This window comes from Rhincodon typus, chromosome 3 (assembly GCF_021869965.1).
Source record: "Rhincodon typus isolate 14 chromosome 3, sRhiTyp1.1, whole genome shotgun sequence".
Classification (NCBI taxonomy): domain Eukaryota; kingdom Metazoa; phylum Chordata; class Chondrichthyes; order Orectolobiformes; family Rhincodontidae; genus Rhincodon; species Rhincodon typus.
In genome coordinates this window covers 52,275,944-52,282,548 of record NC_063334.1, presented here as the reverse complement: position 1 = coordinate 52,282,548, position 6,605 = coordinate 52,275,944, and the positions used below count along the sequence as shown (strand labels likewise).

General features: G+C 38.7%; 1 pseudogene; it reads left to right on the top strand.

The window, feature by feature from the left end:
- The first annotated feature begins 1,498 nt into the window (after window positions 1–1,498).
- Window positions 1,499–1,565, top strand: LOC125482867 (annotated as a pseudogene).
- Window positions 1,566–6,605: the final 5,040 nt, after the last annotated feature.

The following is a 6,605-nucleotide window of genomic DNA, read 5'->3' as shown; positions in this document are numbered from 1 at the left end:
CTTAGCTGCAAAGCCCCACCAGTGTCTTCACAATGGCTGTGGACAAAAATCATTGGTCGCTGCTCATAACTATCACTCCAAACCACCACTTTCTGGTTGAACGACTCCAGTCCCCAGCAACTTGTCCTCTCACTCCGCCCTCACTCAGCAACTCTCCCCAGTCTTGATTAGGGATGCACTAATTTTCTATCATTAGAACAGGGTCACAGAGGGAAAATTTAGAAAGCCTTGCAGCATGCCATTGACTTCATAAACAGTGAGAGTTCATTGTATTCAAATTGGGAGGCATATTTGAATAATAAAGACAAAGAAATCCCATAATAATTTGAAGAACAAAATGTTTCAATGTAAAATTGTGCCCTTTCATTGACAAAAAGGTACTCAAAAAGGAAGGGTATCTGAGAGCCTGCTTGAAGTCTTCCAGTGTTTACCAGACATTCTCTTTACTCAGTGGCAGGCCCCCTAGCTGCTGAGAAAATGCCATGATGTGGAGGTGCCAGTGTTGCACTGGGGTGAACAAAGTCAAAAGTCAGCAACACCAGGTTATAGTCCAACAGGTTTATTTGAAGTCACAAGCTTTTGGAGCGCTACTCCTTCATCAGGTGAAGACACTTCACCTGTTGAAGGAGCAGCACTCCAAAATCTTGTGATTTCAAATAAACCTGTTGGTAAAATGTTAGCAGAAAATGGAACAGGCCTTAATTGGCTGTTTGATAGGATCCTCTATTGCCTGCTTTCCAACTGCTGTGAAAATGGTATGGTGCTACAAAGGCATTGGGAACTCTATGATACATTCCCACAACATTTTAATGGCTAAAAAACAAAGTTTCTGGAAAAGCTCAGCAGGTCTGGCAGCATCTGTGAAGGAGAAAACAGAGCTAATGTTTCGGGTCTGGTGACACTTCCTCAGAACTAGTTTTTATTTAACATTTTAATGGCCTTTCCTCCTAAAAGTCTGACCCCAAAGTTTGTTCTTCAGAGTTGGCATGAAATTTTATTGTTTACCTGGGGAATGAGCTGGGCTGATGGGTATAGTTACCATAGTGGCGCCGCTATGTCCATTGCCTACCCATTTCTGCTGAGATTTTACTCGTGGTCAATTAATGGCCATTTAAGATTCTTTTCCCACAACTGTTAGTATTTCTGTTAGTATCATGTAATGTTCTATGTTCTATCTTACCAGCAATAACGTGTGCACACGCCGCATGCCAAGACTTAGTTGTCTTTGTGCAAGTTGAGGGTGGTCCCTTCTGTTCATGAGCCAACCCATAGCACTCCAAATGCATTTGTTCTCCAAAACCCCCAGTTGCCCTCCTGAATCACATTCTGCCCTGCAGGCTACTTTATCATTCCCAATCAGTGAGAGTTTGTGTTGAAACATGACAGCAAGCTTTGACCATTAAACCTTCATTCCTAACTTTTGTATTTGCTGCCTGCTTCTGTCCTCACACCCTCATTTAAATCAAACCTATTGTGCCAGTGTGCTTTTCAATCTTTTGCTATAGTCCGTGTGCTATCGCATAGACTAAAATTGGAACGATACAGAGAAGATTAGCATGGCCCCTTTGTTGTAGTCAACACTGTTGGCTTGAACACCAGGAGAAGAACAGTGAATTGACATTTCAATAGTCTTATCTAGCAATTGTAAACAGGAAACGAAGATGAATCCAGCAGCAGATAAAGAAATGTGCTATAAATGATAGGATGATTTAGCCTATTTGTCTATGAATCGCTTTAAAAATGAGAAGATAAGGCTGAGAGGAAACAGAGGTTCATTTGAAGTTGTTAAAATCCTGGATACTAACAACACAGAAATGTCTCCTGCAAGATGTTTGTTTGAGTACGAAATGGGTATGCCAACCTAAAAGTGGAATTAGGTCGCTTTCATTTTATAATTAAGAGGCTATTGTAGGAATTGGCACATTCTAGAAATTAATTTATTCTGAGTGGAATTGATGTGGACCTGTACTATAGGTTTACTTTGTCTTTATGTGGCTTAACTAATGATTCCTAAAAGTGATGTTACAGGTCAACTCCACAAAATCAAAGTTAAATTTATCTTAATATGGATTTGGGAGGAGCAGGAATGCTTGACCTCCCTTCCAATTGCCTCTTCACTCTGAAGACAAACGTGTGTCTAATTTGCACTGGTCTGCAGACATGACCTAACGTCTATCCTTTATCATCAAACCACTAATTCTGAATATTTATTTTCTTTTTTCGTATTCTAGTCAGCCTTGTTTGAATCCTGAACTATAGGATTGGCACTTCATCTAATGTTCTTAACACCTGTAGTATATAAAAAAAACTAACCTATTACAAACTATTGGGTGTAAATCAGCCTGCAAGAAATATGCAAAAGCAAAATTTGCAGCTGTTTGAAACATTTGTTTATCTGCACAATTGCAAGAACCCCTTGGCAAATGTAGTACTTCTAAAACACTAAATGAGAATCAGCCCACATGATACCTCAGTGTGTTTACTTCAACATAATTGATTTCATCTTAGGTTCATTGAAATGTAAACACAAAAGCACAAGTAGTTTTAATCAGTTTTCCATCCATGGGCTTAACAGAATGTTCAGCTGTGCCAAAGCTGTTCTGCCGAGATAGAAACAAATGAATGTCTGCTATTCCTCATAAATCAGATAACACTTCCCAAACAATCCAATTTCATTTGGAAGGTCACTAACTAATGGTATTGAAGTTAAAGAACTAAGTGCTACATTATAACATAAATTATATCTTTACTGAGATATAGGTCTCTAGAATAGGAAAATATACTGCTTTACACCTGCGTTACTGGAAAAGTACATTTTTGTGATGGAAAATTGAATTTTTTTACACATATTCTACTTCTATAATGATAATACTAACTTAGTTTTTTTGTACAGAAGATGAATAATGTTGTTAAATTTTTGTATTCTTAAATTTATCCTTGCTTCGTGTGGATACTATGCAGGTGTAGTAGTTTGCAAATCAAATTAACTGAGTCTCGCTAATTTTTGAAGAATCCAAAATATACATTCAAAATCATATTAAAGCATGAGCCAGGCTTCATAGTAATGCTGCAGAAACAGAGTATTTGCCTGGGCAATAACATTGGGGATTCCAGTTTTGACTTAAATGTCTGATTTGTTATCATAATTTTTTAAAAAGATAATGAAAAATTTGCAGATTACAATTTCTCCAGCTCTTCAAAAATGCACTGCATTTATCTCATTCATTCAATATTCTTCACATCTTTAGAAACACAACATAAGGGTCAGTAGCAATGAATAGCAAAGAAGCTTTGCAATGCGGTACTGCTCTTGGACTTTGTCTCCAACACTAGGGAGAGGAAAAGCCAGTCTAGATTCTTGATGTGGATCACTAATTAGTGACTCCCCTTACAGGAATGTGCATCTGTGTAGATGTTGGATCAGAGTCAGCTGTGATTTACCCCGTTGTAGAATGGCTAACACAGTACGTGTGTATGTTAAAGGTAGAATGACTACTTGGGTGAAGTAACAAGAGACTGGCATTACTGTAGAATTATAGGTATTATTCAGAAGAGGAACAGGGAATAAAATTATAATGTTTCTACTATATACTATATAAAAAGATCTTGAATATATCGTATGGTTCCTGTTAGTGTATGTAGCAATTTAAATGCCAGCAGCAACCAAGGAGAGTATTGGCAGGAAAACATCCTGACAACGTAAAAAGAACAGACCACCCAGCTGAAGCAACTAATATATGGAGTAAAGCTGAGTCAGTTCAATTAAAAATGCAAAGAAACTTGATTGAACTGATTTGATTTTCAGTTTTATTAAAAAGAATGTGGCAAGTTCTCAAATGGACAAGAATTGAACCTCGCCACTAGTGTCCAAATGACAAAGTTAAAAAATGTACTCCAAAGTTTCACCAGAAACTGAAACTTCCATCTGCGTATAAAAAGCCTGCTTGAGTAAACCAAGTCACAAGATTCTCTTGGACCCAACTTACTTTGTCAAAGTGTTCATTTTTGATACCACTGCTGACCTTTGGCAGATATCCCAGGGCCAACTCATTAATGTAAAAGTGACTGGAAACCTGCTAATGACTGGGTGCCAAACTGTGAAGGTGAGATGGGAAATGACAAACAGCTTGCAGGAGAAATTCTAGCATTACTAGAAGGTCCTTGAACCCAAGTTGGCTCCCTGCATAAACATGTGGATGCTTTAGATGCAAGTGAATGATCCTTTCAAAATACTACCAACTGCATTGGCAGGGTCAAGGTTACTGAACCCATTTTGAGGCCATTACTGCTTTATTATTGTCTGCTGATACAAATTACAATTAACTCTAGTGTCTCTTTTAAGCATTTTTAACATTTCTCAGACTGAGTTTAGGAACATTCCTTGGATCCAACGCATTATATTGAATTTCATTTCACACTTCCAAATGCTCTTTTCTCTCCCTTGGTGATTCCTCCTTCTCCTCCACATCAAGGAATGCGAAATATAATTGCATAGTCATAGGTATTGCCATTATTTTAATCACTTTGGATGGATTCCCTTTAAGAGGCGGGTTAACTTCCTCTAAATCTTTCCCAAGCAAAACCCACAGCTTCAGTCCTTGGAAAGTAAAGGGGTAGGCTTTCATGTGTTGAATTCCATCAGGCAGGAGGCAGATGTGCCTCATTTGCGTAGAGTGAATGGGCTATTTAGTGCTTATACATTTTGAGCAGCTCTCGCCCAGACAAAGTTTAAAATCCAAATGCAGAGTTTGCCTTCTGCAAATAAGTTGAGGGCTGGGATGGGCAAGTTGGGAGGAGTCTCTGCAGGGTTAGTTATCACAAAAGTTGGTTTGAAAGAGATCATTCAGACCACATGAAAATAATTTCAACAGTTTACCTTACCTTTCTTCCCCAGTGGTCAACAGCTGTTTCTTTAAGGGTCACTGGATGCTAATAGCAGTGGTGCTTGTGCAGCTCACTTGTTTTCAGCTATTGAAATAAAGTGGGAAATATTGTTATTGTTCCTCCTGGAAACACAAATCATGCACAATCGGATTGAACTTAAAATAAAGCAGTTGAAATACCAGCAAAATCAGATAATGTGGCGCAGCAAATTCTCTCTGTTCAATCATGTTGGTTAGTTAATGATGCCAGCATGCTAAATCCAATGCTGTTCATACACAGATGCCTGAGCTCTCTTGCTCTGATTTGGTTAGACCTACATTCAAAATAACTTGAAGTAGGGAATATGGCAAATAATGTCTTCCTATCCTTAGTTACTTAACACATATAGTACCCGACTAGCAGACCTATAGTGCAGTCGTGTCAGATTGGTTTGGCAGTCAGTGGGCTAAAACTTGATGGAGTCAGTTTCTGTCTAGCTTTTCAATGTGACATTGATTTTTAAATGAATCAGGGGCCAGAATTTTGAGGATGAAGTATTGGAGAGTTGACTTTATAAAGGGAAGCAGGATAGGAAATGCTAATTTTAAAAATGCTTTAAATTAAACTATGACAGTAAGATAAGGGGACGCAGATCCAAACTGAAAAATTAAATTTCACATTAACGTAAGGACAGTCTTTACGCAGAGGGCAATCAAAGTTTGGAGTACACTTGCTTACAGGGAGCTGGATGCAAAATGCATGAAATTGCTTATGAAATAATTAGATGAAGTGAGGTTAATGCATTACAAAAAGCTGAATGGTCTTCTTCATTGCGAAGTAGCCTTTAAATTAGTATGGTACAAGTGCAATTTGCTTCTGAAGTTGGAGAGACGTGGTTGCTGTCAAACTGTTCCATTCTGTGCAGCATTTTTTGAGGTACTGTTGCTGGAGCTGTTGAAAGAAGGTTTCAGATCAGAAAGCCACCCTTTGAAGGCTAGTACTTGAGATTAGTGAATGCTCATTCACGATTGTTAGTTTTCAACTCTACTCCTTAGGCAATAAACTGAAAGTGTTGAATGTTATAGGGACTGCAGTATTGGGCTAGGAGGTGGAGTTGGCTCAGAAAATCAAGTACAGGGATGAAGGAAATGTGATAGGATGTTTGTGTGCCCATTGCTTTTCTACCATCGACAGTGAAGATTGTCCCTCCCATTTAGAGGTCAATGATGCTACTTAAATGGACACTTAAGGCACCAATGATATTTTACCAGTGGCAGTAGGTCTACTACAATGTGAGGAAATGGGGAGGGGTACTCTTGATGCCTGCAATCCCCTCATAACTTGCTGCGTTGGTAGCATCCACTGCTGCTTTCACTTGGTTGGCCACACTGACAGCACCAGCCACCAGTCCTGGTGGCACGCTGGAACTAAAGACTTGATTTTTCAGCAACTCTTGGCTCTTGAAAGGATGGATAACTTGACAACAGATCATTAACATTTATAGGCCCAAAATCTAGATGAGCCTCACAGAAACAGCTGATGTAGTGTTGCCCCCTATCTTTCAGGTCCATAATTGGGGTCACCAATGCTCCAAAAAAATCCAGTCCATGGAATATGTTTCCCAATCATTCAAGAACAACTTGTTTGCAATCCCCATTCACCTTTGTATGAAGACTGAGAATGTTTTAGGAAGAAAGAAGATTGTAATGATAACTATTGGGCATATTATGTTTGATTTTATG